Source organism: Ambystoma mexicanum, chromosome 13 (assembly GCF_040938575.1).
Source record: "Ambystoma mexicanum isolate Mex_15411 chromosome 13, UKY_AmexF1_1, whole genome shotgun sequence".
NCBI lineage: Eukaryota > Metazoa > Chordata > Amphibia > Caudata > Ambystomatidae > Ambystoma > Ambystoma mexicanum.
The window spans coordinates 223,768,960-223,796,010 of record NC_090938.1 but is presented as its reverse complement, the minus strand read 5'-3'; positions in this window follow the sequence as shown (position 1 = coordinate 223,796,010).

The following is a 27,051-nucleotide window of genomic DNA, read 5'->3' as shown; positions in this document are numbered from 1 at the left end:
ACAAGGACATATTTTAGATTGTAACACCGTTCCATCTCAATAGAATCAAAGTGGATGACCTCGAAGGGAACAGAATGAGGCCCAAAACTACCCCTTGGAGTTACTGTCCCCTTCCCCACATTGTGCTGTAAGCATATCATGCAATTTTGAACATAGCACTGCGCGATCTTCAAAATTTTATCATTTACCCAGACTTGTTCTAACATTTTCGTGATCTGCTGAGCACAAACATGCGTAGGACCGTGTGCCATCGTAACCATCTCCAGCACATATGAATCAGGGAGCAACCATTTCCCTTCAGATGTATCCACCCAACACCCATCTTCATCTAGTTTCCCCATCCCTTCGGCCCACTTTTTAGACTCTTCTATCGTGGCATCAGCTTGGATATCTCGTACAGACCCAATACCCTCATTCATTACATAGGCATCTTTTGTTTCTCTTAGAGCATACATGTCTGCGCTAAGGTCTGTGGCCGTTTGCCTGGCTATCTGGTCAGCAAAAGCGTTCCCTTTTCCCACATCATCTATGACCTTACGATGTGCTGCACATTTCATGATCGCTAACTGACTACAGAGCGCGAGTGCCGAGAGCAATTGCACTATCAGGGGGCCATGCTGAATCTTGGTCCGATGTGAGGTTAGGAACCCTCTTTCCGACCAGAGCCTCCCAAAGTTGTGAGCCACCCCAAAGGCGTACTGGCTATCAGTATATATGTTTACTTTATGCCCTTCGGAGAGTTCACAAGTTTGGGTCAACGCTATAATCTCTGCGGCCTGCGCAGAGTTATGCTGAATTCTCTTAGTTTCAACAACCGTACTCAATGTAGTAACTGCATAGGCAGCTGTAGATGTACCATCCGGGAGTTTGAAGCAGGAGCCATCACAAAACAGCTCCCCTTCTGCATTATCCAAAGGAGTATCTATAAGGTCTATCCTGCCCTTTGTTTCCTGTTCGGTAGTATACAGGCAGTCATGTGATTCTTCGTCACTGCAAACAGTATTTTGCGGGAAAGGTAGGAGTTCAGCCGGATTAAGAACACAACACTTCTTAATTTGAATGTGAGGGGCAAACAAAGTTAATTCATACCTCATCAGCCGTGCAGAGGTGAGGTGCTGTGTTTTGGTTTTATTCAATAGGACATCCACAGAGTGAGGTACCATCAGGGTTAAATCATGGCCTAGGACCATTCCCTCACTCTGTTTTACAGATGCAGCAGCGACAGCTCGCAAACATCTTGGCAAAGCGCATGCGACAGGGTCAAGGGCGGAAGAGTAGTAGCCGCACGGTCTATTCTTCCCTCCGTGTTCCTGTGTTAACACAGCCAAAGCACATCCATCACATTCATGCACAAACAACACAAAGGCCTTATTGTAATTTGGAGTACCCAGAACCGGTGCAGAGCATAGCGCGGCTTTGAGAAGCTCAAATGATCGTTGATGTTCCGACTTCCATGGCAGTGGCGAAGAAATGCCCTTCTTCGTCAAGGCCAACATCGGTTTTATCACTAGTGAGAAGTTCGGGATCCACAGCCTATTAAGGCTCTGACTTCCTTCTGTGTATTTGGAACAGACATGCCAGAAATGTGCTTTATTCTTTCAGGTGTCAATCTTCTCCCCTCCTTTGACAGGAGATAGCCTAAATAGGCGACCTCCTGACAACAATATTGAAATTTCTTAAGCGAAGCTTTATGACCATGTTCAGCCAAATGAATAAGCAACAATACAGTGCCTTCTTTGCAAGCACTTTCAGAATCTGCAGCTAAAAGCAAGTCATCGACATACTGAAGCAGTGTACAAGTAGATGGCAATTCAAGGGTGTCAAGCTGCTCTTTCAAAGCCCTACTATAAATGCTTGGACTTTCAGTATAACCTTGAGGTGCACGAGTAAATGTGAACGAACGTCCCCCCAAGGTCAACGCGAACAAATGTCTACTATCCTTGTGTATAGGAATACTGAAGAAAGCATTCTTCAGATCCACAACACTAAAGTGAGTAGCTGTAGCAGGGATCATCGTTAGTATCGTTGTCACATCAGGCACAATTGGAAATTGTGGGGCGACAACTTTATTAATAGCGCGTAGATCAATTATGAAACGGAATGGGATTGCATTATCGCCTTTCTTGTACACGGGTAAAATTGGGCTGTTACATAAACTACCTGCAATCTCTTCGATCACTCCTCGATGCACAAAATCGGAGACAATGCACTTCAAAGCACACTCGCCCTCAACTGATATTTTATATTGCGGAATGCGTGGTAGTTTAACTCCATGTTTCAAAACTATTTTAACGGGTTCAACCTGTAGTACTCCGACATCATTGTCGTCAACCGCCCACAAACATTCCGGGACAACGCTAAACTCAGGAGGCAATGGTCGAGTCAAAAACTGAGAACTGGGAAGTTGCTGTGGTGAAACCGTCAGTCGCACTCCATCAGAGGAACAATGAATTACTGCATTTAGTTTCTTCAACAGATTTAACCCCAGCAAATTCTCTCCACAGTTTGAAGTCAAGAGGGGAATGGACAATGGTCCGTAAAGGGACCCAAAGAAACAGGCACCGGCGAAGAAACCGGACAAGCAACTGGTATGCCAGAAAACCCTACAGAAACATTAGTTTGCCCTGACAGTGGAATTTTTGTAAACCGAGAATGATCAATGGAGCACTTCTGTGCTCCAGTGTCTATCAAAAACTGATGTTTCCTATTCCCCACTAACAATTCAACGTAGGGACCTTTTTGACTAACGGGAATAGGTGAAGGTTCCAAACCCTGCTTCGGGCAATCCTCACGAAATAAAATTTCGTCGGAAGGAAGCTCTTCAGAAAGGTAGGCAGCAGAAGGGTGATCAAATATGTTTCTCGTGTCCACACTTGAAGTCTGATTATCCCGTGAAAAAGGTTGCTGAGGATCTTGCGAGAACTGACCTCTATCAGGGCCCCCCACTCCGGGGCGACCTCTAGGTCATCTACCCATACTCCCAAATGTGTTGTTTGACCTCTGTCGAAGGACGGGGCACTGTTCACGCCAATGACCTTCCTGGCGGTAATAGGCACATTGATTAATATTCACAGGACCCAAGGGGACGTTCCCTTTCGGAACATACTGACCTCTGGTCTGTGAATGACCTCCTCTGGGATTTCTAACAATTTGCTGTAACAATACTTTAGTCTTCAAATCTCCATTCCTCTTCTCTATTCTCTCTTTTTCATTATTAACACGGTTCTCATAATACTGAGCCATGTGCAAAACTTCAGATTGGGATTTCGCCTGCCAAGCGCTCTCGGAGGACATAATCTGTGACTGGATGTCAGGCAGCAATCCACGCACAAATTTGTCCACAAACAACCTTTTCCCAGACTCTGCCCAAGTCCTGTCCACTGAAGTCAGAGAATACCTGTTCGAATCGATTAAAGAATTCGGTGGCACCTTCAGATTTCCCTTGAACACAGGCTGTAAGCTTGTCCCAAATAATTCTTTTCTCAGGAATTATGGTTTTCAATTTTGCAACAATTCTATCAGGCAAAGTGAGTATTACCTGAGGTGGTTTCTCACCAGCTGGTCTTTCCCCATCAAACCTAGTTATGTTAGCCCACGTATCTCCCAACCCTGGCACATCGTCTATTGTTCGGACCTGCTTCCATAAATCTACGGGCAGGAGTACAGGGAATAGCAAGTCAATATCACTTAGGGTGAACACAGAGGACTGCAAAACGGACTCTATCTCTTTGTAGAATCCTGTCGGATTTTTCCTAATATCAGGAATTGATTGTCTAATAGTGTTCACTTCCTGTCGTGAAAACGGGACGTGAACAAATTGCGATACATAATGTGCAGGGATGTCCACAGCGGGTGTACCTGTCCCAACGTTAGCGGGAATCTCAACCTTTGGGACAAATGTCGGAGGAACCTCTCTCATTGGCAACTGAGATATAGGTAATTCCGATCGCTTACTAAGCAACAGAGCCAGGTTGAGCGCTAAGGCAGCCGAAGAAGTGTCGGGCGAAAAAGCCCTCTTACAAATACCCAATAACTCTATAGGACAACTAACCTTCTTCCTTACACATTCATCCTGCAGGTACTGTACCATTACCTGAATCACCTTCCTCTGCATTTCTACTGTATACTGACTATACGTGTCATATACTTCATCCTGCGGTATCGATGAATCCGAGAGCCATCGAATCGCATCTTTGGTACAAATACGTACTTCCTCAGATGCCGATTTACGACACAGAAGGAACCGGATCTGTACATACATACTGTCGTCTTCACCATCCTCATCCCGTAATCTTTCTAAGTCCCTCCTATACTCAAATAACCTCTCAACATGACCATGTGCTTTCCCCTCAGTGTCCCTCGAAAGCGCTAAAGTATTTAGATCCCTCAACCCTTGTGGGAGATCCGTATTATGTAATCTACCCCACATTACACATAAATGAGTCCCCAAACCTTCAATAAAAACATTTTTCTCTGAAGAATTGCCCATATTTGATAATGTGGAGAAAACGTCAGCTTGATCACCTCTCTCCATACAATGCTTAGCCAATGCAAATAATTCTCATTTCTTTTCTGCAGAGACAGTATTTCGTTTAACAATCTTTGACCCCGCACCTTGATCAACTTCAATCAATACAGACCACTCGGGAGCGGAGGTGCGGGCAAATTCAATGGAGGTGCGACTATCGGCGCAAGGGGAAGGGGTGGAAGAGTAGGTGGAGAAACAACAACTAGAGGAACAGGAACAATAGGTTGTACAGGGGGAACAGGAATAACAGCAGGAATAACAGCCGGAATGGGCAAAGCTCCAGGGAGAGGATCATACGGAGGTGGCGCAGAGGCACCAGTCCTTCGCTCGTATAACAATTTGTCAATAAATTCTTCGGAAACATGAAAATATTTAGAGGGATAGATTTTCTGGATACCGAGTGAGAAAGCCCTATCCATATTCTTGACTGACTCTGAATGTTTTTCCTTATCATATAACAACGCCTTTTCGGCATTTGTTTTATGACGGCGTGCATGTTTATCCCTACTTTTAAGCTGCTGCAACGCTTCTTTTTTCCAATTCTGCAAAACATCAAATGCTGCAGGTCTGGCCTTCTTCTTTAGCAAGACCGATTCTAGGTATTCAATACGGGGGATCTCGAAACTACCATTGATTGGCCACTGAAATTCGGAGGCATGTCTGGTTTGTCTGTGCCAAATATCATTAAATACTATACTTCCAATGCCATGCTTACAGTACATAGTACACGCCGGCGACCCCTCCTGTGGTGCCGGGCGGCTAAATTCCAAAGATTGTCGATCGCTGCGGAACAGAGCCCTAAAGCAGCTAGACAATTTCCCAGGCATTTCACAAAAAATTGGTGTTACCTGGTCAATAATTGTGTCTGCAGATACAATACGCCAAATTCAAATTGTCAGGGTTAAATTAAGAGTCAGGTCATGACTACACCTGACCAAACCTAAGGAGGTTTACCAAAGAACTTACCTAATAAATTTTACCTTGTGTTTGGTGGTTTCGACAAATCTGCCCGCCTCAAAAATGGACCCTCGTCAAGATGCCGTGTCAGACCACACGACTATCGTCCAAGGATCGGATCGTGCAGCGCTGCCAAGGTATCGCGTCTCGTTCGGTCGGGCCCACAGGTTCACACCGTCCGATCCCGGTTCGATAGCCTGCTTCAACCTTCAATGATCCGGCATCAATCTTGAGGGTCCCTATTCGGGTGCCAACTGTGAAAACAGAAAAATAATATGAGGCCGGGAAGCCCAAAAAGAAACACACCAACACAGGTTACAAAGAAACATACAAGTGCTTTATTTCAAGCTACAACAGTTACCAAGTCAATTGACAAACGGATAGCTATTCGGCTCTCAGTATAACATAACGAACTTCAACGAGGGTTCGATGTGTTAGCGAGAGAGACCGCATATTGGAATACCCGGGCCTTTTATACAATTTGTCCAGCCCGTGGCCAACCCTCTTGCGGGTTAACCATTCTGTGAAATATTTAATTCTGGTCTTAGGGTTCCTTGCCAGGTCAATCCTTTAATATATGCATTTCGATTAGTTTCGCTGATATAAGTAGTACATTTACATATAGGTCAACGGTAGGACAAGGTCTCAGTTCGCAACCCCGACAAGTGGCCTGCAGGCATATTAATTATTCAGTTGTACGGAGGTCACAACGGCCAGAATCTTACTCAGAATGTCATTTGGCCTCCATTTTGATGTTCAGGGTGACTTCTACATAACAAGAGAACATAAAATGGCGGCTCAATCCAAGATGGCGGCTTACATTGGTTTCTCTAAGGTCAAGACCTTGCCGTGGAGTTTGTTCGCACATGATGTTTAGACAACTTGGCATAGGCCAATACACATACAATTGTTACAATAGGAGGCATAATATTGTTTCTATTCCGACAAGGGGATTAGATGAAAGGGAAGTAGGAAAGTGAGTATGAAAGAGAGAAAACATACCAAAAATGGCTGAGTAGAATGGTGAATGAATGTATTAAATATCAGATCTTGGATGCCAATTCACAAAAGGGACTGTACCATAGGAGATGTTTCTTTTGAACAATGAGACTTTTCTGCAATTTGAAGCTTTAACTAGTATTCGCCATAGCACACGCCCACGCTCTCCTTTTTTATCTCATGGGCAGTGCTGCCCTACTTGAATCCCTAGAGCAACACTGATGAATAATACTCTGAAGTAACAAAATTCATGAATGTAATATTGAATTCACTCATTTGTTTATACCACCCATGATTGAGGAGTTAATTTAATTAAACATTTATATAGCGCTACGAACCCTCAGGCATCTGAGCTCTGCACGGTGTGTGGTGCTCATTTAACAACCTCGGAAGGATGAAAGGCTGAGTTTGGTGCTGCCAGGATTCGAACCTGCATCAGCAGGCTCTGCACTGATGTCAAAGCGAGCGCTCTAATCTCTGTGCTACCGCACCGGCTCTGGAAGGAGGGTTTAGTCAACCCCGTAGATTAGATATATTTTCATTCAGGGGAGATTAATTCAGCAAGACGCCCTTTCTTTGCATTTTTAAAGCTATCACGACTAAGCAGTGGTGCATAGTTTACCAAACATATTCAGAATTGGAACACATGCAGCCTGCATGAAGCAGTAACTCCAATAGTTGCAAGAGAAGGAATGTTTCAGAAAAGCAAAAAGAAGCAATAATGGGGGGGCGGGACGAAGAGGCACGGAAGGCGCATGAACGAATAGCAGACATTTTGAAACATGGAAGATTGATCGTGAGCCCACTCGATAGCTCCACCTGGTGGGGGCAATTGATCAATAGCAGAGAAAGGCTGGACGGCCCTGATCTCCAGGGCGCTCTCGGAGTAGTGGGCGGACACTACTCTGAGACCATTGGAAGAGCTTCAGCCCAGACATTAAGTCTCCTGCTGCCCCCACCCACACATGTGAGGCCTGTGCTGATAGAAGAGTGATCTCTCTCCATCTCTCGTCAAAATTCAGGTTTAGTGGAATTAAAACTGGAGCAAAACTGACACCATGTGCTAATTGTATCAGTGTCGGTATACCCCACAGTTCCTTTCGCGGTTTATAATAACCCACTAAACGTTGTATGCAGAACCATAGTTATAAATAATTTGTGTTTCATTTGCAAGGATATAGGGATTATTTTGATTTGATCGTGACAAGTTGTCTTTTGGTTTTCAGATGTTGTTGAATTTGTAGTCAGATCAGTGAACTACAGTGTGTGTGCAGCCCATTTTGATATGTGTTAAAAAGTATTGCTACACACTTGAAGAAGTGCGCCACACTTGGTACCAGTGAACTGGTATGTATTTATCACATTGCCCTTTTAGGATTAGATGTGTGTAATCATGGTCCCACTGGTGGTGCTAGCCAGAACATTAAGCTCACGGCGGCAGTATATTTTTCAGTAATCCACAAAGTGCATGTGCCAAGTGAACCACTATCAATCATTGGATCACTGGCACATTTCCAATTGGGATTCTCACTGTTCACATTTTGAGGGGGACCAATTTTACCAGATGCAAATCTAGAATTGTGACATTGCCAGCACTCCCCTGCAAAATGACTCTCTAATCTCTGTTACAAAGTAGAAAGGTGCATACAGTGACAATTATATTTGGTTATTTATAACGTGCTTAATACCCAGATGTTTCTAAGCACGAACACAGGGATTGAGCCGGTGTTGCTCCATGTCTGTTAAGCTCACCTGGTATCCACAGGGACGCCACCCAGCCGGACTGCTGGCTGGTAGGCTTCTCAGTGAGTCCCAGATGTGGTCTGCGGGGAAGGTTCTGCCTTTTGGTAGAATTAGGCGTGCTCTCCATCCTGCCTTCTTCGCAGGGGCGCGTTGTCGTTCATGGGCGTGTGCGGTCCAGTTACTTCACTGACGCCGGCCCGTTTGATGTCTTTCAGCTAGGTCTTATTGCTGTTCTTTCGTATTGTTGTTATTCCTGCATGCCTTTCTTTGTTTAATAATGTCTCTTTTCTCCCTTAGATATTTGGAGCTTCAGCGTGGCGAACTGGCTTTGTTGAGCCTCGCTGGTAACTGATGGCGCGTAATGAGCGCTATGATGTGGTAAGTAAGCGCTATGCGCAGCGCTGCGATGTCTTGCCTTTGCTAACCTGTTTTCCTTCTTTTCTCATAGGTCGCGGTATTCTCCCAGCACGTGTGGAATTTGTGGAAGAGTGATGCCAGCCGAGAGGCGACCAGCCTGGTAAGCCTTTTGAGCAGTTCGTAATTTCCAATGTCTTTAATGCCTTCTTTAATGTTGTCTCTAACTTCCTCTTTCAGGTTGTTCGGTCCGGGAGGTGTGCGGATTCGAGGAAGCTGTTCACAGGAGCTGCGAGAAGATAAAGATAAGGATTGCAGGTAAGATGCTGCTGCTAATGGTATTCCTTTTGTCTCCTTGCAGGTTCTGCATCTCCTGGCTCGTGGGTATAGCTGGACACGGTGAACGTCACGTTGCAAACTGCAAAGTAACGCAAAGCATGTTGTCTTTCTCGGGTGTGGTTTAAATAGCCCCAACAAAGTAGTCCAGGTAAAGTAGTCCCTAGGCCACAACACACAAAACACTAGACTGCATAGCTTGGTTCCTAGGAACCAAGCTATGTGGATGCCTCCATGTTGGCTGACAGTCTCAATAAAGTAGTTCCCAGAACACATGTCTTTCATGGTGTATGAGTGCTCCAGGACTGGCCCCAGGAGGGCTTTTGAAGTGGATGCCAGGCCCTAGAGACCAGAGTCCTGATCCCACCTGGCCAATGGGCTTGACAGTGGGGGTTTGGGACGAGGGTCGTGACAGCGTCATCTTGCTTCCAAGGCGAGTATGTTGCCCTTGAGCTATCCTCCCGGCACACATAATACCGGCACCGGTAATAAGGTTGAAACCTGCAGGCAGCAACAAAGGACCTGTAGGAAGGATTGATTCCGTAAGGAGTGCCTTACAATTAGGAAGGATGCATTTTTTAGATACGCTTTTACCTGTCGAAAGCCTGAGCTAAGGGGATTCACCAAACCCTATGGGCTGTCACCCCAATGTTTGATGGACTCTAGGAGGTTACTTTTGGGTATTGCATCATCACTTGTGGGAGAGAGAGACTGGAGATTTGCTCATGGACAAACTACCTTTCACCCATAGGCGCAGATGGATGGTGGGCATTGCACCATTACACTGGATAATTGCAACACCTGTTATTACAGGGCTTAGAGGCTCAGCAGTAGGGCGTGCTACACAAAACATTATTTCTAGCCTCATGGCAGAGACCCGGTCAAACAATATAGACCTCTAGAATTGGCACAATATGTAGAGAGCTTCACATCTTTCTAGCTGGATGGTCAAAGGCTCGCCCCCTCCCCCCCAACAGAGTGTGGTATGAGGTGACTCTGCCAGGGATGCAGAGCCTTTCACCTGCATTTCAAGGTGAGCTCAGTGGCTCAGAGCAGACCTACAAAGTGGATAGGTATAATAACCTTGGAAAGGGGCAACAGATCTAATAAGGAAACAGAACCTTCTATCTCTCAGACATGATGGACTCAGACCTGCTCCCAGGAATGTGGGGCTTGGGAAATCGGCAAAGGGATTGACATTCATATTATCGCCACCCTCAATTAAGAATGGATGCACTTATTGGAATTACATGGTTTGCTAACTCAACACCCCATCATTTGAAAGGTTTAAGAGAGGGATTGGCCAGTTGTGTGCTTCCTGATGTTTTTGGAGGCCTTGCATTGAGGTTGTTGAATTTACATGATCCATTCATTAACCTCTCTCTAAAGGTGTGACATTCTGGAGTGATGTTGGATGCTAGGCCAATGCACTACCTGCCCTATCACTGTAAACACTCCTCTGCATTCATACCCATCCAGTCTTGTTCCTCTCTGGAGAGATCTCAACCCAAAGGTGAGGTGCACACTCCATTTCCTCAAATATCCATTTGTATTCCTAACATTGAGACACCTTCCATCTCCTCTCCAATATTTTCCCAGCTCTTCTTTCTGCCCACACCTTGCCATGATCCCCTGCTATAATCCATCAACATTACTCTCCATGCACTACCCGCTGTAATCTGGTTTAGTGGCAATTATCTAATAACTGCAGCACTTTATAGCCTAACAGTCTTGCTTTGTTAGTTCAGTAGCTTACTATAAGAGTCATAGAGGTAGGGGGACCATGAGAGAAACGCTTGAAAAGTGAACAACAAGAACATCCTATTATAGAGAACATGTGCACATGTCCCAAACCATTCATCTCATGGTTTCTCCGAACACTTACCAAGTGGTCTTGACTCTTGCAGTGCATTTTAGGGATTAGAATTCCGACATGTTATTTTCAACTTCAGGCAGAATTGATGTAGGCTAGGCTGAGGCTGTGGATTGCTCTACTCTCTTGTGCCTAAATCTAGTGTCTGACATTGCCTCACTCTCTGGCTTAGTGGCCTGGCACTCAGGTGATGGTTACACCAAGTACGTGGACCATCAGGTCTCAGCTGCATGCCAGCAAGTAGTACTGCATGGGCCTGCCCAAATCAGAAGCATTCATATCAGTTTTACCAAGGGTGGACTTGTGCAAAGGCAGCCCCTTAGTAGCATGCTGTATGTTGAATAAAGCAACGCTCAGCTGCATAAGATGAGGCCCAAGAAATAAAATGTGCATCATAAGTAAAATATAGGCAGCAGCACGCTAAAAGCAAGGTGAGCAGAATTGACTGTTATCACCACCTCGTGAGTTCTCTCGGAATGCTCCACAAAAATGTTGACACCACGATACAAACTGCATGGCCAACCTGGGCTACCACGCATGTGCAATGCACATTATGGTTATGTTGCCCCAGGGCACGCTACACAACTTACTAGGTGAAATATGGAATTATATTTTTTAATCAAACCGTACATCTTTCTCAGAGCGTAGAAATAAGGAGTGGTGCCTAAACGAACCAGTCCCCAGTGTGCGCGGTCTAAGGATGCAGAAGGAGAAAGACGAGACACAGGTGGCACATTTGTTTTGAGTTCAAGACCTTTATTGATTTAACAAGAAAGGAAAAACCAGTTGGGGAAAGGTCTAACTCTCCCGGACCACTAAGAGGGGTTGCCCTGCCTCAACAAAATAATACTATGGACCCGGTCACGATGGCTGTCAAACAAAAAGTCCACCGTCCTGCATCTAAGCCTATTTCTGTCCCTTACACTTTCAATTTAATGGAAAAGTGGGTGTTTTCTTAATTTCAAAGGAAGACCTCTCCCATTCTGGATGCAGACACCAAAGCGCAAAATTAATGTATACAGATAAATGTTCAATATTCATAAGCTTAGCCATTTAAAGATAACGCAGTTCCCTGCGCTCCTGGGGCCGTAGTTCCTATTTTCCACAAAATAATGTTCCTCAAAATCCTCTGGGGAATTCCTCTTCCCCAGTCCATAGCACAAAAATATGAACCTTCCCAGTCCCTTGTACGGCCCAGTTCAATAACCTGCTAGACCTCACTGCAGCATTTTCCACTGTATCAAGTCTGGTTTACTCACCTGCCAGACTTGATTTCCACAACTCTTGCTTTCAAGGGTTTTTATGTTTTGGGCTCCAGCCCACTGATTATAACTCTTCTTGCTTGGAGGAGAGTCCTCAACCCTTATGCTTTCCACTGGTGGGCTTTGCCCTCATTCATCTGGGTCCCAGATCCTGTTTCTTTGGCTTGGCGGGATTGTTGTCCCTTCCTTACCTAGTGTCTCTTTGGACACACCTGGTATCCTTCCCTGCCAGGCACTGTCCAAACTATGTGCACTTTCAATGTTGGTTAACACTTGTTTTGTCTCCACTCCTATTCTCTTGTGTCCCTCGGGATGTATTTATCTGCTTCACACAGTTCGTAATATATTTCAGATCATCTTTCTCATCCCCTTGTGCTCTTCAGGATGTTCTTAGTGAGTTTTCAAAGTTTGAATCTGTTCGTATGCCTTCTTTTTCATCCCTTTGTAATCTTCAGGGTGTTACAAAGTTTGCCAAGTTTGTTTCATACTGCATAGGTTCCCTTTCACCCCCTTGGGCTTTTCGGGATGTTCTAATCGGGTGTATCAAGTTTTCAAAGTTCATTTTCACTAGATCCCTCAGCTCCTCCTGACCAGCCCTTTCCCTACTTTGGGAACTCTGGTCTCTTCGGGAGTTGGAGCAAAGCTTCTCTGCTCCTGACATGCTCTGCATTCTCCTTCTCGTGGCTCCATAGCTCCAGCGTGCGTCTCTCACCTTTGGCTCGCCACCTCTCTTCCCTTGTCGGCTTTCCCTGGTCTGGCTTACTGTGTCCCTGCCACTGATCCGGTCTGCCTTGCTAAGACATCTCAGGTACTTGTGGAAGTCCACTTCCCGGTCTTAAATCATTGGGTTCCTCAGAACAGGACCAGCAACTCCTTCCCTGCTTCTCCAGGGCTGGTTGTTCGACTACGGAATGAGTCCTTCTTCCCTTTTTACATCCACTTTCACTTTTATCAGCTGTACCGCCTGTGTTGGTTCCACAGTGGGCTTTTGCCTCCTTGCCTCATCCTCCTTGTCACAGTGCTATTCTGCATCAGGTTTGGAAGAGTATCCTTCTTCCCAGTCCTTATATGTGTGTCATCTACTAAAGCTAGTGGTGTGGGAGACGAGAGGGACTGGAGTGAGAGGTAGGAAAGATGGGGAAACCAAAGGGGAGGATGAATTCTGCTTTCTCCCCCAGCCATTGCTACCAAATCCAATGAGGCCCTAAGCTCTCACGTCCTCTCTTGCTAGAGCGAAACAGATTTCTATCTCACCCACCTTAACTCACTCCAACCATCCTTTTTTTTTTTTCTAAAGATAAATGATCTTTTTTATTTGAACAGTAGCACAATACAATTCATAAAGGGTTGTACGACTAGTTCATACAAAATACAGTTAAACATCAACAATACAAAATGTAGGGCGACCTCTCACTGTAGTATTTAGAAGAAATAGGCAAATGGAGAAATAGGAGGACACCCCCTTCAACGCAAACAGTATCCCTCCAGCAGCACACTAAAACAGCTGTAAAGTTGATCATGTCTATTACAAAACACTCAGAAAAATCATCAATACATCAAACATTGACCTAAACAACTGTAACCAAACCATCAGGCGTGAATATCTCGTAGAACACCAGCCCACGACTCACACCTTTCGCCCCTAGTCTATGCTGATATATAATAGTCATTCAGCATGTGTCCAAATCAATAATATACCACGTGGAATCAACATCAGGTAAAGAATTGGGGTCCCAGTAGATAAATATGTCACACATTTCCCACTCTAACAAGGGAAGACCTGTATCTCTGCCCCTCACTTGAAATGGCAAAATCAGATCAACCAGAGACTATGATCACAATCAACCCCTTAAAACATAATTAGGTATGTAAGCACACAAATTGCTAAGTGGCTCTTGACCCATCACCAACCAACCCCTTGTAGTGTACAGAGTCAATCCGCAGACAAACCCACCCGAACAATCTATGAAGAAAACACTAAGCGCAGAGAAAAGGAAACCCAAAAACGCAAAAAGAAGAAAGTAAAGGGATAGAAATGTAAGGATACAGACAGACTTCCTCCCAGTAATCCCCAAGGAGCTGAGCTATTCCTCCAGAAACTGCCAATGGGATCCCCTTTCCTCATATTCCTGGACTTTCCATCCTGTGCATATATGCCACCTGGTTCCTCCAAGAACTCAAAGATGATTTGGATCGCTCCTTCAAGTTCAACGTAATTACTTTAAGGACCACCGCTATTAAGGTGTCCCAAAGATTGCTGGTAGAATCTCTTCCCTTGAATGAAGGGTGACTACCCCCAAGAAGCACAGCTACTGGAGAGAAGGGTATGTCAGTAGCATATATACCGCCAGATCCCTGCCCAGGAATCTCTCGAACCTTTCACCAAAACAACATGTGCGACAATGAGCACACCTCCACCCCACATGACCAACACATCATGGACCTTCTGCCTTCACCCCCATTTCTGTTTCAGTCTGACGTATAAAGCACCCTATTGTAAATCATGAAAAGTGTCTGAGTTGTAGATGCCGACAGAGTGGTGTGTTTGTTTTTATAGCATACACTCCACCAGGCATTAACCGAGATTGTGGCACCCCACTTCCTCTCCTATGCCAGCTCTGTTTTCCTATTTGAATTGATTGCATCCGCATGCAACACGACCCTGTTAATGGCAGATGCTTTACGAGGAGCCCGCCTCATTCCCCCTCATCTCTCCAACCCCCTTAGCCTCCTTTAGACACTCAACCATTTGCATGTACCTTTAAGAATTCACCTGTTGAGAGTCCTCTGTAAAGCCTCAAACGAGAGAACCTGCCTAGCGGATTGAATTTGATGCAGATTATAAAATACACCGTTCTCTACTTGTAGGCCAATTTAAAGGTTGACCCTCCACTCGTAAGGAACAAATAAACTTCATGGGCACAACCCCTAATGGACAGGACCCTGCTCCTGTGTTGCCACTCCATGACTGCAGTGCTGAACATGTCAACGTTAGAAGTCCTGCCCCTTGCAAAGATGGTTTAGCCCAGATGAATGGGATACGGGTATGGTAAGTGTGCACCATAAACTATTCCATATACACCCATACCAGATATGAATTCTGGTCCTCCTTAGAGAGCCATTCCATTCCCTGTCGTATACCAAAGGCTTCAAGATACCTTTTGAAGTCAGGGAACTTAACCCCACTCCCCCGTTGGGACCGGAGTAACTGGAGCTTCTTGAGAGATATCCTAGGTCTCTTCCCCTACCAGAAATATTTAGTTAAGCACGTGTACAAGTTTGCAAAAAAGGATGCTGGCTATTAAAGAGGTAGCATCACCAAAGAATACACTACTACTGGAGAAATACACATCTTAATTGTAGAAAAAGGCACCCAGCAGGTTAGGAGTAATGGAGGCCATTTGTGTAACCGATCCCCTACATTGGTCTTCAACCTTGTGCAATTCAGTTGTCGAGTGTCTGACAATTGACTGGAGAGGTCCACACCCAGGTATTTGATGCTACGTTTCTGCCACTTCAGATCTGATTCATTGACACGAGAGCTAAAAAAAAATAATTCTGAAGCGTAACTTCTGTTTTATTCATTTTGAGTTTATAAGCATCCACTTTACAATGCTCCTTAATTTCTCACCGGAAGGGGGAAGCGGCGCACACAGATCTTCCATTTATGCCATGATGTCATCGGCATACGCTGAGAGTTTGACTTGAAACATCTGAATGTCCACCCCCTTTATTGCATCATTCAAGCATATGCGCTGAAGTAATGGCTCCAAAGTGAGGACAAAAAAGAGCAGCGGAAGGGGAGTCCCTTGTATGTTGCTCTGCCCAAGGGAAGTATCTGGAAAAGGCACCATTCATGTACACTGCCGCACATGGGTGCTTGTAAAACGCTTTTTTTAAAACTTTGGTTTTATTAACATTTTCGTAATATAACAAACGGGCTTGATGCATGTTCAAAGGATATACATTCGACTAGCCCAATAGCCCCTGCCCCTCCTCCCCTCCACCCCCCCAATACGAACCCACCCCCCTGATCAACTGATCAAACATAAACCGTAATTTTGGGAGTCTCCTTGAAACCTCTTTGTGTCCGGAGTTTGGGAGTAAATGTGGTCGTTGACTTCTTCCATGGCTGAGTTTCGCCCACCGTCCCCCGGGCTGTGAGCGCCCGGTCTATCTTTGGTTCCTCCCTGACCCCGTCCCCGTCCGCCCCACCGGGGCTCCTACCAGATATCAATGAACGTCCCATCCCCAGGTCTTCTGCACCCCATACCAGTTCGCTTGGAATGAGCCAGAGTCATTGTTCATCATTGCCGTTAGTTTGTCCATTAAGAACATATTCTTTACTTTTTTCAACCAGTCCTCCTTTGAGGGGGTCTCCGGGCTCTTCCATTTCTGCGCCAGGGCCACCCTGCCCGCCCTCAGCATTGTTTCCCACATTCTAGGGTACCTGTATATTTCCGTGACCTCCGAAGGGAGACCCAGCAACATCGTCGGAGGGTTCTGGGGGAGTAATTCCTCAGAGACTTCAGCAATCCAACCCCTTACCTTCTCCCAGTACGCCTGTACTTTTGGGCAGTGCCACCACATGTGGCCCCGCGTTCCGGCCAGGTCACAGCCCCTCGGGCATTCGGGGGACACCCCAGAGAAAATTTTTAACAACTTCACGGGGTCCCTATGCCACCCCTGCAGGATCTTAAAGTTGTGTTCCATATCTGCTGTGAATAAATTTCCATGGAATGCTATTTTAAATATCCTTGACCAGGAGTCCTCCGAGATCACCTCTCCTGCCAAATCGTTCCAGAATGAGTGAAAACCCCTTCTCTCCACTAGGGTAGTAGTGTTCAGGATTTTGTACATCCCGGATACCGCCCCCTTCCTTGAAGTCGCTGCGTCAAGTAGTTTCTCAAAGGGGGTCAGCTGTCTCTTCAAGTTTTGGCCCCATGACTGGTCACAAAGGATACCATTCAGGTGGAGGTACTCGAATATGGAGAGGGACCCCTGCCCTAGAGCGTCTCTCAGTTCCTCATATGCTAGGAATTCCCCTTCCCTGAACATCTGCCCTGCCCACTCCATTCCCGAGTCGTACCAGGCCTGTGCATTACGGAACCCCCTACTTCCCAGTTTGAAGGGCTGTCCCCAGAGTGAGGACATCGGGGACGGCCACGACTTTAGGTATGCAGTCTGCAGGCCCTCCTTCCAGGTTGCCCAGAAAACTCCCAGTGTTGGGTGGGATTTAAGTCTGTTCGGGATGAACCTGCGTGGGGCCCAGAGGAGGTCTCGAGGGTGGGTGTCCATGTCCAATCGGTTCTCATCCCCTCTTTCATGTGTGCTAGGAGGATGCGCAGCTGGGCGGCGCGGAAGTAAAGTTGAAAATCTGGCAACCCAAACCCTCCCTCCTCTCTCGGTAAGGTCAGGACAGCCCTCGTGGTCCTCAGGGTCCTACCCTGCCATATAAACTCTTGCACCGCATTCTGAAGAGCCCAAAAGATTTGGTCAGGGACACTGGTTGGAAGAGCAGTGAAGAGATACAGTAGACGCTGTAGTATATTCATCTTTACCGCAGTCATGCGGCCGTACCAGGACAGAATCATTGAGCCCCATCTACTCAGGTCTGTGGTGATACCTGCCATGACCAGGTCATAGTTGGCAGGGGCAAGTTTTGATAGATCCCTGGTGAGGAGGACGCCCAGGTATCGGATAGAGACCTTCCCCACTGTTAGCCCGTTGAGCCTGTCCAGGGAGTCTAAGCCTGGGTCCCGTGTTCTCATGGGGAGTAGAACCGACTTAGTTACGTTGAATTTTAACCTGGAGAAATGTCCAAATGTGGCCATCAGGGACAGGAGGGGGGTGGGGGAGCGAGGAGCCGGGTTCCACCAGGTAAGCCAGAATGTCATCCGCGAACAGGGAAAGCTTCAATTCTACTTCGCCTTTCCTAACCCCCTTGATGTCCGGGTGTGCTCTAACTGCTATGGCCAGGGGCTCCATTGTGAGCACATAAATGAGGGGAGAAAGTTGGCATCCCTGCCTTGCTCCCCGTGAGAGGGAGAATTGTTCTGACAGCCTGCCATTCACTTGTACCCTTGCCATTGGGGCTCTGTATAGTGCGGCCACCCATTCCCTAATGTGTACCCCAAAGGCCATTTTCTGGAGGAGGAGTTCCATGTATCTCCACTCAACCCTGTCGAATGCCTTTTCCGAGTCCAGGGAGAGGACACTCGCGTCGAGGTCCGACCCTTGGGCGTTATGAAACAAATCTATAGTTTTGCATAGGTTGTCTGAGCCCTGTCTTCCCCTTATGAACCCCACCTGGTCCCCATGGACCAGTTTCGGCAGTATCTCCTCCATCCGCCTCCCTACTACCTTAGCTAGGATCTTTACGTCAATGTTCAACAGAGATATTGGGTGGTAGGAGGAGCACTCCGTGGGGTCCTTGCCGTCCTTTGGCAACACTACTATTATGGCCTCCATATTGGAATCTGGGAGAGTCCCCCCTCTCCAGCACTGCATTAAACAACTTTACTAAGTGCGGGGCTAGGGTTGAGCGAAACCTTTTATAGAAGCACACTTTGAAGCCGTCCTCGCCCGGGGAAGTGCCCACCTTCATCCCGCTAATCACGTGTTCCGCCTCATCCTCTGTCACCGGACCCTCCAACCTCTCCGCCATCTCCCTAGTCAGGGCCGGGATTTGTATGGAGTTCAAGAACCCTTCAATCTCTGCCTCACCCCCGTTGTATTCTGATGAATATAACCTTTCATAGTATTGGCAGAAGGCCTCTCCCATGTGGGGCGTATCATGGCCTATCGACCCCTGCTCGTTCTTCACTGCTTTCACCATTCTGCTTCTCTGTACCTCCCCCAGTTTCTAGGCTAGAATCCTGTCCGCCCTGTTCCCCTTTTCATAATACTTTTGCTTAACCAGTTGAAGACTCCTTTCTGTTTTGTGTAGGAGGAGGTCTTTTAACTGGAGCCTACAGTCGTCCAGGGCGGTGACCTGTTCGTGATCTATGGGTTGCACTGGGGGGCCCCCTGGCTGGAGTTCGGCTATTTTCTCTCTGAGACCTCTCATAGGCTTCCCTTTCTCTTTTGTTCTAAGCTCCCTTTTTGATGAGGGCTCCCCTGAAGGTTGCCTTAAAAGCGTCCCGTAGGGTTTGCGAACCTACCTTCCCATTATCATTGAGTTTGAAGAATTCCGTTATGGCGTCTAGCACCTCTTGTGCTTGGACCTCGTCCTTCAACAAGGAGTCGTTACATTTCCATTGTCCCCTGCGGTCACTTAGACATCCCCTTGCTATGGTGACTCGGACCAGGTCACGGCCTGACCAGGGGACAGGGTTGACCTTGGGGCCAGTGACGTATGGGTGCAGGGTCTCATCCACTAGGATGTAATCTATTCTGGAAAATGACGTGTGGATGGCTGAGTAATATGTGAAGGAGGGGGCGCCCGTCCTGGAGGTCGGGACGGTGTCCACCAGGTCTAATTCTGAGTTAACCCCCTGGAAGTTCCGTGCCATGATCTCGTCTGCTGCCCTGGTGATTAGGCGGCCCAACGCGTTTCCTATCCTGGGTTGGGTCCAGGACCATGTTGAAGTCTCCCCCCCCCCCCACGACCACCGTGCCTTGGACAAATAGCTTAAGTCTATCCCTCACCTCTTCCCAGAATTGAGTTTGGCCTTGGTTTCAACCGCATACTACGGTGAGAGTAAGTGGGGGGCCCTGCAGGGACCCCTGTACCAGCAAGTAGCGGCCCTCAGCGCCTTTCAATATGCCTCTTTTTCAAAGCCAACATTCCTCGCTAATAAAATAGCCACCCCTCTTTTTTTGGCCTTGTGGGAGGCACAAAAAACCTCCCCAATTCATCCCCCCGCATTTTGTGCTCCTTCCCCCGTGCCCAGTGAGTTTCTTGCAAGAAGAGAAGGTCAAGGTTCGCCCTTCTAAATTCCCTACAGACCAGGGACCTCTTTGTGGGGGTGTTCAGGCCCCGTACGTTGAGGGAACCCACTCCCAGGGCCAGTAGACTTTCAGCCATAATCTAGGTTTTCTTTTCTCTCGGTCAACATTTTCACATTACCCTTCCTTGCACGCTCCCTTAGTTTTGCTTTATGCACCCCCTCTCCCCACACCCAACCCCCCAGGGTGGGCCTGAAACTTTTCCAAACTGCCCCCCATCCCCAACCCCTAACTGAACAACCCCAACTTTCATGTGCCCCCCCTCCCCGGCGTCCAGCCAGTTAGTTCTGCCATCACTGGCTTTTGGCCGAACCACCAGCCTGCCCACCTCGGCCAGGTGCTCTGTGTAGTGCTCGTCGCTTTCAGCCCCCCCTACCTCCCTGCTGCATCGTTCCTTCTAAGGACCCCTTATACTTGCTATTCGTGGGGACACTGTTAATGGTAGAACCTCTGAGTTTTCACTCCTCATCCCAGAACTTGACGGGTCGCCCCTGTCCTCAGGCCTCAGAGTCGTTCCGCTCTGCGTCCTTCATTGGTGACGGAGTGTTCATTTTTCTGAATTTCCTGGCGCCGGTTTTCCTTCTCCTGTCTCCTGACGGGCTAAGACCACTTGATCTGCCCATCCCGGGCCCCGATGGGCCGCTCCGGAGGTTCGGTTCGGCTACATAGTCCTGGATGGCTCCCCGTATGACATCTTCCGTGATCAGAGTCGACCGTTGAGCCATATATTTGAAGGCCAGAGAGAAGGGGAAGCCCCATCTGTAGCACACTCCCTTCTCCTTGAGTAGTTGCGTTAGGGGGCGGCACATTCTGCGTTTGACCATTGTATAGGCGGAGAGATCCTGATAGATTGAAATCTGGGCATTATTATAAGTGATCTCCCAGGCCTTTCTGGCCTCCTCCAGCACTTTTGTCTTTTCCGAGTAGTAGTGGAACCAGACCAAAATCGACCGGGAGCCCCCTGCTCTGCCCCCTGCCCTGTGCACCTTGTCGAATGTGAGTTCTGTTGTCCTCTCTTCTGCAAACAGGAGGGTGATGATATCTCTCAATGCCCGGGTGATGTCTCTCTCCGTTTCTCCTTCCAATTCGGGGACCCCGAAGATTCTGAGGTTGTTTTTCCTTTCCCTGTTTTTGAAGTCATCCATCTGCCTGGCCTGTTCCTCGTCCCTCTTCTCCAGGGCAGCTAGCCTCATGCCAATTTGTATTTCTTGGGACGCTGCTGTTGATTGGTTGGTTTCCACCTGTAACAATCTGTCCTCGACATTGTCCACCCTTTGGTCCATTTTTTCGAATTTCTGGGCGATGTCAGGGCGCATGTCCCTGATTTCCTGCAGGATTGAGGCAAAGCCCCTTTCCATTGCTGCTGTGGAAGGTGCCGGGGCCTCAGACTGGGCCATTTCTCTATTCAGGCTTGCACCTTTGTTGCTACTTGCTGCCTCCTGGTAGTGATATTCTAGCAGGGTTTCCCGCCAGTTCATCCGGTCACTCCCTGGGCTCCACCGCCGAGACCTCCACGACCCCGGTGGGGGCGGAGGATCCCCTCCCGGGTCCGACGGTGATCTCCTTCCTGGGGTACCCAGAGGGCACTCTGGGGAGGACCGAGATAAGGCCTCAACCCCACTTGACTGTATTTTGTCTTTGCTGCTGTTGGGGGGTTGTTATTGGGTGGGCACATGCCCCACTGTCAACGGGTGGGGGCCTCTCACCCAGTCCAGCTTTGCCGTGGCAGTCAGGGACTTCTTTTGCCCTCCTTGTGGAGGTTGATGTGGTCAGCTGGGTCCATTTGGCCTGCTCCGTGAAACCTTTCCCTCAGAGTAGGGGGGCACAGCGCCGAGAGCCCCGCCCTCAGCTTAATAGCACTTGTCCGCACTTCGACACAACAGGGGGGCAGAGGGGTCGTTTCCGGGCGGGCACACGCCCCACCAACACCGGGCGGGGGTCTCGCACCCGGAATCCTCCCAAAACTGACAATGTTTTCTCTGTGCCCCTGGGGGGGATGGAATGTCCAGCGGTGGGCGTAGGCACAAGCCCCCGAGGGCGCTCACTTTGGGCAAAGGGCCTGGCGGTGCCAACTCGCCGCCCCTGCTTGATGCCTTCTGTCCCCTCCTGGGTAATGGCTGGCGGGCTTGCGCCCCGGGAGTGGATCCAGGGACCCCCACCCGCCTGTGTCACGTGCAGGAGGCCCCCTCACCACCGCCCACTCTCCTGACGACTGAGGCTCCTGTGTTCTCCTGGGCCCCCCATGGGGGGGGCTGCTAACCCTCTGTATCATGATGTAGGCCCTGCTGCATTGCGGGAGGCTCCCGCCTACCTGCGTGACCTTCGTTGGGCCCCTTTGGCCTGCGCCGAGGAATCTCGTGGGGGGCCTGCGCACCCGGGCCTGCCCTGCCTTCGCACAACGTCTCGGCAGGCTCCAGGGGTGTTGGGCTCCGGCTCCTCTGCCCCAGTCTCCCGGGTGCCGGCCTCAAGTCTCCGGCATGGTATTGTCCAGTACGGGGGGGCGGGGTCCCGCCTCCCGCTCTGTGCCCACTCCCCCTCTCTATTTGGGCCACTGTCCCCGGCCGGTCCACTCCTCCAGCAGGTGTAGGGGCAGATCGAGGTGAGGGGCCGGCCCATCCAGTGCGTCCTCACCGCTCCAAAGGGACGTGTCTCCTCCCCCGGCGCGGCCACCGAGGCTTCACACCGTTTCTCCTCCGGAGGCCTCGGGTCTTGTTCTCGGCCTCCCCGGGGTTCCCGAGCATCGCTCTTTTGGACATGGGGGAGGCCAGGGGGGTCACCACGCCAATCCGCCAAGTTGGGTCTGCCTGGGGGTTTGGGGGGGGCTCAGTCCCTTGTAACAGCCTGGCTTCGGCGGGAGCAGTACACTCAGGCAGCCATTGCCTGTGCGCCCCCTGGTGGCCTCATAAAACACTTTTATCAAAGATCTTATGAGAGACACAAACACGTGCCACTTCAATGCCCTATCTAGGTGATCCCAGCCCACCCTATCAAACTCTTTCCCTGCGTCTGCCTTGGCTTCAGCCCAAGTTGTCTGCTCTCTCGCCCAGTTCCAGGATATCACAGATAATTCTAGTATTAGGCGAAGATAGCCAGCCCTTGACAAATCCTGTTTGGTCCTTGTGCCCCAACATATTAAGAAGCAGCTCCAGCCTCATGGCTAAAACCTTAGCCTATACCTTTGCTTCCATATTTATCAGTGATATGGGCCTATAGTTCTTGGCATCCCGAATTTTTTCCCAAGGTTAGGGATGACATGAATCATTCCTTATAGATGTGCCCTTAGGCACATTCTCTTCATTATAGTGCGCAAAAACATCTTGGGTGCCAGCAGCGCCCTACACATGGAATAGAATTCGATCGGCAGGTCATCCGGTCCTGGGGCTTTACCCTTCTTTAACTTACATATCACCGCCTCGATTTTACCCAGGGATATCTCTCGCTCCATCAAATGTAATATCTCTAGAGGGTTACCTGCTCACCTCCGGTGAGTGGTACGAGCCAGATAATTTGCAATTAATTCCATAGGAGTGTGGGTGTCTGGGTTGGGGGGTATTCAGAGCCTTGTAAAACTTTGCAAATTCCTTTGCTATATTCTTATCCTTAGAAACCGTGTTACCCTCAACTACCAGGTGAGCTATTATATTTTTCTCATTACAACCAACGAGGTGCTTGCCTTATTTGCCGCCCCCCAAAGTATTTGGAATTGTACTTTAGCAACACCCCAATGCACTCTCAGCACTCACCTTACAGTCACATTTCACTTTAATCAAGTCTCTTGGTGAATGCTCTGAGGAGGTCCCTCATGTATGGTAGTTCCAGAGCCTTGATCTCCTTCAACTTCTTCCTGCCAGCTGCCCTAGCCCACCTATTTTCCCCAGTAACATACCCAATCACATGCCCCCGGAGAGTTGCTTTGTACGCATCCCAGACCACTGCTGAATGCATGCCCCTTCCCTCATTAAGGGAGAAAAACTCCCTTAATGAGGGAAGGGGCATGCATTCAGCAGTGCATTCAGGGGCAAATTGACGAATGAACTCGAAAAATTCAGAGGAACTCAGCAACTCTGTATTTAGCCTCCACTTATTATTTCTAGACTGGGTATCCCCAAGTATAAGGACATCACCACCAGTGCATGGTCAGATTTAACCAGGGGAGACATTTCAGCCCTTATCACCTTACGAACCAGACCCCTACTAATGAAGGCATAATTAATTTTCGAGTGGGTGAAATAAACGTGGATTTCAGTGCCACTGGATTGAACAAGTGCCGCACATCTTCCAGCTTATTATGTTGGATACATTGTCGAAAAAGCTATATGCATTTGGGAGGGCATAGAGCTGCATTGCGACTTCCTAACCATAATAGGGTCTACAGGCAGATTACAATCGCCACCATTCATCACATTTCGGGTACTTCACCTTTTGGATCATCCCATTACCATTTTGTCCGGAATTGCTGGCCAGTCATGTTGGGAACATAAACTTTAACTGGAACTTTATTCACCACACATTCACTACCATCCACCTGCCCCTCTCATCCACCCTTGTATTCCGTATGCACAATTACAGACTCTTGTGAAAGAGAATAGCCTCTCTCCCCTTCAGGCCCTCAGCCGACACCACACACATCTGTCCAAACCATTGTTTCTTTATCTGCACCGCCTCCGTTATCAAGAGGTGCGTCTTTTGTGTGAATGCTATGTGGTCTTCCAGCCTCCTCGGGTGGATGAGCACACACTGTCTCTTAATAGGTACTTGTAAGCCCTTAATGTTCCTTGAGACGATGTTTATTGTGTCGCTAATCTACAGTGATGTGCTATATACGGGTATACACACTGCCCTCGGAGTGCCACATGCCATAGACGTCACTCACCGGAGGAGGCCACACTGCCGCTCTTTTCAACCCAAACCTCCCAAAACGCCACCTGCACCAATGCTCCACTACATGATGAGGTACACAGACAAACGGGGACAGAAAAAGGAGAACACAGTACATGAGAAACAACCACTTGAACTTGCCATCTCTACCAACTCCTTTACCTCTCTGTCCCCCCGGCTCCTCAGCCTAGTGCCATCCTCCTCTACTGGGTAAGGCCTATCCAAGAAGATAAAGAAAACAAATGCTCCCCCACCTCACTGGTGAAAGTCCCACACCAGCTACGCCGGCAGTGACCCAGAGGGTGGGTTAGACTGCAATAGCTGCCCTAGTCCCAGGACTTCCATCATAGCTTAACCTCATTACAGTAGGACGCCTGTGCCCTCATCCAATGACTCCCTTTTTCCCTGTAACCGTCCCAGAACGGAGTCAGTCAACCCAAAGATGCTTGCACTTCCAGTGCATTATTGATCTTCAATGGGGATCTAGATTTGTTCCAGTCCTCCTGGTCTGGCAAAAGCCCGCTCCTGCTGGGACGAGGACAGGACCCAGATCGGGTCACTGCTCCCTTCTGATATCTGTACTGGGATAGCTGAGCCTCCACATCCTTAAGGGACCCCGCTTTTCGATTGCCTAAAGGTGTCCATTGGCACCCATAGCCGGTTCATTGTTGGGTGGATAGACTGTGTCCTTGGTACTGTCCAAGGTTTCTTCCAATATCACTAGAGATTGTGTGGGTCGTCAAAGAACTTAGAAAGCCCTGACTCCACTGTAATCGCCATTAGCTTGCTGCTCCTGATCCCAATATTAGAATAACATGAGGTAGTCCTGTGACTCTGTGGTTCAACAAAATACCCCAACATTCTGAACAAGCTTTTTAGGCCTTTCAAATTGCTGGGATCTTTTAGTTTCTGAATAGCTTCCACCTTTTTCTTTTGTGGATTGAGTCCATGCTTTGTTACTTCATGCTCTAGAAAGGTTACCCTGTTTCTACACCAATGAACTTTTTGTAAAGACACATTTGCTCCTACCTTTTGCAACTGACTGAGAACGTATCTAATTACATTGAAGTTACTTGTCACTACTTCATCATCTACATAAATCACAGTTCCTCTCTCAGCTGCATCTGGGAGTGCTTTATTTAGGAATATCCCAAATTCACTTCCACTATTGATATAGCCAAAGGGGGTCCGGGACCATTCATATTGAATCAGTTAAAAGAGAAGACAAATAGATTGTATATATATTTAGCTAATGGCACACACCGGTACCTAGCTGTTACATCAGGAATGGTAAATATCTTTGAACCCTGAACTTGTGCAAGACCCTGAACAATAAATGCAAGAAGCCACCTCGAAACAGGCACCCTCTTATTTAGTTTTCTCAAATCTGTACATAAGCGTCATTGGACTTTTGCACACCTAATATGGGAGTATTTGAATAACTGTGAATAGGCCTAATGATGCCTCTAGATTCCAAATGTTTAATTATTTCTGCTATGGACTCCAGGCAAGCCAGGGGTAACCTATATTGTCACACAAATACTGGTTCCCTACCATACCCTTCATGTAGTTTAGCACATGTGAATCGGTCAGCTCACAATCCTAGGCATCTTTGCAAAAAACCTCTTGGAACTGCATACATATTTTCCTTAATTGGTCTATCTCTTCTTCATTTGTGCAAGCATCTGCAGCTTGAATTTGTTCCTGTACCATTGTAGAAAATTCTGGGAAATCTTCCAATGGAGGAAGCTCCTGTGTTTTCCTCTAGTTGTGTGGCAGTGTCTCTTTGGGGAGCCGCCACCCTCAGATATTTTCGAACATTGACCTCCATCTCAATTTGCTGTTTCACCTTGCTGCTTTTCTCTTTCAGAATCGCCTACTTCAGAGGATACAAATATCTTGATAACTGCATATCACTTTTGGTTTGTAAGGGTAAACAGACTGGATCCTGAAAATCCCCTTTGCTTTAGAGTCCGGTGACTCAGGCAAATCACCCCGTGAAGTTACATAGCATTCAGGGATATTCCCAATCACTGTGTTGTTTAAATGAGCAGTGTAGTAAGATTCCTGTATTGCCATCCCTAATGCTGTATTTCTTTTTTCAAATGACTGTTTTGGTATCCCTTGTTATTTAGCGGTATTCGAATGGGGCCATCCCCAATCTCTACCAA